A 4,707-nucleotide genomic window follows, 5' to 3' on the forward strand; every position below is an offset into this window, starting at 1 on the left:
ATAAGTCCTGAGGAGATTTCACTGTCCTTATCAGACCCAAAAGCTGCAACTCTTGTTGCATAGGTCTTGCTTTACCTTGGTCTTGACCATCCAGCTGAAAAGTATAAAAATGAAATAGAAGAAGTAAAAACATGCTGTTATTTTGAGCTGTAGGAGACTCAGGTCAAAAATTTCTAACATTGCCAGTCAAGCGTAAGACCCACATCTATTATGGGCTACTGGACTCTTTTAGGATATTTTGCTGAGTTTACACACCTATAATATTCAAATAACAGAACTTAACAAACAAAAGGGGATACAGATGAATGTCCATTTTGTATCTGTGTATTCAAAGTGGTAGGGATAGATATATAATTACAGTCTCTTAATGAATAGAGGGATTTGTTCTAATGGCATTTGTAAATAGGATATCATGTCCACATCTTGTACAGCAATTAATCACTAGGAAAAATGTATGCAATTTGTTAATTATTGAAACTGTCCTAACAATTTGATTTGTAACTGTCTCATTGCTATTTGTTTCTCAATAAAATTATGGTTAATAAAAGAATATTGTCCAGAAAAACAACAAGAAAGAGTCTGTATATGTTCATCAGACCATCAGGCATCATCAGAGTCTGTACGATGTTCATCATACAGATGCAATTTTGCACAAATAACTTTGATCTGCAGTTGATTGAATTCTTCAGGTCTGAAGGGGCAGATTCATAGATGTAGATGTGGTTATAGATATTAAAGTGCAAACTTTGAACCTGAAAAAAAAGAATATTGTCTAAGCAAGTTCATATTTAGTTAAATGTTTACAGTTTTATCTTTGTTATATACATAATTATGCATGATTTTCCTTATTTTTAAAAATGTAATTGTAATGGTACAATGCACGCAGTAAAGATTATTGCCTTGCTATGTCATACAAGTAACTAAATTGTTTAGTTTGCTGTCTTAATATGTTATAAAAGCAATTAAAATACTTTGGTTAAAAAACATAAAATATATGTGGTTGTTTCAGGGTCTCACTAGGTGGCTTGGACTGATCCTCCTGATTTCAGCCTCCCTAGCACTGAGATTACAGGTGGGTGCCACCGTGCCTGGACTCTGTGGTTTTCTCAGCCTGCCCTGGGGACAGGGCTGGCACAGCATGTGGTGCCTGCAGTTGCCTAAGCTTGCCTAAGCAGGCGCTGTAGTCCACTGAACTGTTTTGCTGGCCCATACATACTGTGTTTTGAGCATTTCAGGAAGTGGCTTCATCCCACACTTTTGAGAGAAAGTTCTTCCTGTTTTTCTGCCAACAACTTCTGACTTGGGGCATCTGTCTACATTCTGGGAAGGCAGTTACAGTCCTCCTTAATTCTTAGGTGTTCCAGAAGGAGAGTTGGGTTCCATCTTAATAGGCTCCTTGCCATTTATGTAATAAGAAAGGGAAAAGTGAAGATACAAACCTTGAATATGGGAAGATCATATCAGCTAGGTAAGAGTGTCTGGCTCTGGCAGACTTACTTAGATGGCGTCCCTCTGCTGGTCTCCGTTGCCCTTCCTTTTGCTGAGGTTCACAAGTTCTTTCATCTGTTGGAGTCAGGCTTTCTAATGAGACTCCTTATACCTCATGCTTTGTGCTCTAGCCACTAGTGCAGAAGGCAGCTCAGTGCCTCCTGGGGCAATCCGGGCAGGTGAAATGGTCCCTCTTAGGGTAATTGTACCCAGGAGGTTTAATGGGACTAAGTATTCTTATCATTACAAGTCAGATAATAAGAAAACAAAAAACAAAAAAATGGCCAACTGTGTTACTGTTTCGGGTGATGATGGAAAATAATGGAACGTGGGGACCAGTTGCCTATTCCACAACTATTTCTTGTGGTTTAGATGGTTTTTCTCGAACTGTGCTTCTGAATGACAACAATCTCAACAATGTCTATTTTATTATGATGTTAATATTACTTACAACCTAAGAATTAAACATTTTAATAATTATGATATAAATATAAATAACCCTAAAATAGAACATTGGGTTATTTGCTCTTTCCCTTGTTTGGTCTTTTTGAGACAAGGCCTTGTTAGCAGTACAGGTTGGCCTTGAACTCACTTGTTGCCCATGCTGGGCGTCAACTTACAGTGATCCTCTTGCCTCAGCCTCCTGAGCACTGGGATTATAGGTGTGTGCCATCAGGCCTAGTGGGTTACTTGTTCTTAAAGAAGACTGTAGAATCAATTTTAGTTTCAAAGCATCACATGAGAAGCAATACGCTGCTCACCAAGGCAGCCCCACCGAGGTAAGCAGCAGCCTGCTCAGGGCTCCACACTCCTGTTCCTGCAGTGATAAGGGAAGCGTCTGCTTTCCTTGTCTACCATGAAGTCTATTCAGTGTAGCACTTCCTTTATGTTTCCTATGACATAGTAGTGAAAATATTGCTTGTACATGTTTTCTAACAATTAATAGATGTTTGAGTAAACATGATGGTAAATATTACTTCCAAACATGCCTTCATATATTTACCCATAGACATCCCTACCATTTAAGATTCTCATGTTTTTCTTTCTAAAATGTAAAATTTGCAACTGTTCTCCAATTATATTCAGCAAGATTTCCAGATGACTCTCAGAATAAATCCGCCCTACACCCACAGGTCTGCAGCCTGTCTCAATTCATTGATTCTTTGCCCATGGAGCAAGAACTTTGCAGGCTTTCAGGGGAGTTCATTTGAAAGGGACGAGGTGTGGGGACACAGGTAAGGCTCTGCAGATAAAATGGTGAGGCCAAAAAAATGAGTAGCTTTGGTAAACCATCAGGAATTCAATCAATAGCTACTATAACAGCAAATGAAAGTACTGATTTGCTTGTCAAATTTAGCCACAAGCCTTAGTAGTGTGCAGGAAAGAACATATTAGCATATGGTATATATTTAAAGTACCTTCCAGTGAAGGCAAGCCCATTTGCTGAAATTTACAAAAAAGCTCAGCATGATGAATATTGCCACTCAGAAATATTATGCTAAGTATCAATTTATTAAGTACAAATAGTACTGGGTAGATAATGGAGTTATCAAGAATCTACCCTGCTTATAAAGCTAACACTATACTGCCAAATATTACAATACAAAACTCTAGAGTCCACTCTTTATTGGAATTTTGAAATTTCTTTGAGATTGAGAAGGTGCTGTGTTTGCTGTATGTTCAATGTTTTATTTAGAAGAGATTTTACAGAAAAGATCACACATCACAAAATTGACCAAGTACAACACATAAGATTCTGAATAAACTTCGTATGTTTAGTGCTTAACTCAAAAAACTACCAAATTTTGCAATATTTTATTTTACTGTGCATGGCAATATTGTACATGGCAAGTTAAAATAATGTTAACAGTCATGGTCTAAAGCCATAAAGCCACCTGAATAGAAAGAAACTAGAGTCACAAACATGCTATAGCCTATCATCATACATTTATAGAAATGATGCTTGTTTTGTTTATCTTGTTTTGGCCATTTGAAACTCACAGCTAGGAAAGAAAAGACATTTCAAGTTAAAAAATAAAACTATGCAGAATTAACACTCAATGCTATATATTCTGTTGGCCAAAAAAGAGATATCTTAGAATTTAGTGTATTAACACTAACAACTCCTAAGATTTAAAAATAGCAATCCAGTAGTTTACACATAGCTTTATAGTGCTTTAAGGGAAATTCTTATTATGCAGCACATATTGAATAGGAAACATGTAATACTTTAATATTTTTATTTCATCATATATCCACTTATGAGCAGTGTTGTTATGAGGTGTGGGGTATTATTATCTTGATAGAATAGATTTAGCAACATGTACGAGCAATTACTGAAATTTGTTATTTATGCTGTATGTTTTAATTATTTCAGTGACGTTTGAAATAATTATATACTACAGATCTTAACATAGAAATGATCATTTCTGTAAAAATTTCACTATTTTCTACATTTAAAAATGAATGCCAATGTTTTAGCCTAGAATTTTTTTTCTCAAACTGGGGATGGAACTCAGGCCCTTGCCCTGGCCAAGCAATCACTTATTCCACTGAGCAGTGGAGCTAGTCTCCTGAGTGATATTTTTGATAAGAGAATTTTATTCTGTTGAGACTGAACCACAGTACTCAAATTCCTATTTATTTTAATTATTGCTTTTTTTTACATGCATTAGTAATATTTTAGTTTAATACAAAAATTGTATGACACCTTTAGGTTCCCAAAGAGTATTGCTTTATTTTCACTATGTGGAAATGCACATAGTTTTACAAAATGTATTAAAGTTCTTTCTGATATAATACATTATTTGACAAAATGTCCAGAACATATCCACATCATAATTAGGGTATTGGACATTATTAAATCTATCCCACATCAGGAAAAAGTTTTTGTCCATTACTCTATTCTGGTTCCATTTTCTGCCTATTTTCCACCCTCTATTCTGCAGCATGCATTATTCATGAACCTACCTTCCAAAATAGTACATTCAAAACCATAAAACTTTGCCATTTCATTTCACTAGTTTTCAAGCGCTCTAAGCTATTAAACTGCCCTTAGGATTTGGGCTTTGTTTTTCCTTTTCAGTGTTGGATTTTTTTCCCAAAGTTTTATTGACAAACATATAGCAATGAGACAGCTTCAAATCAAATCGGAAGTACAGTTTCAACAAATAATACACTGCATATATTCTTCTTAGTGGTTAATTGCCGTACAAGATG

The sequence above is a fragment of the Octodon degus genome, unplaced genomic scaffold (assembly GCF_000260255.1).
Source record: "Octodon degus isolate 3935 unplaced genomic scaffold, OctDeg1.0 scaffold00346, whole genome shotgun sequence".
Taxonomy (NCBI): domain Eukaryota; kingdom Metazoa; phylum Chordata; class Mammalia; order Rodentia; family Octodontidae; genus Octodon; species Octodon degus.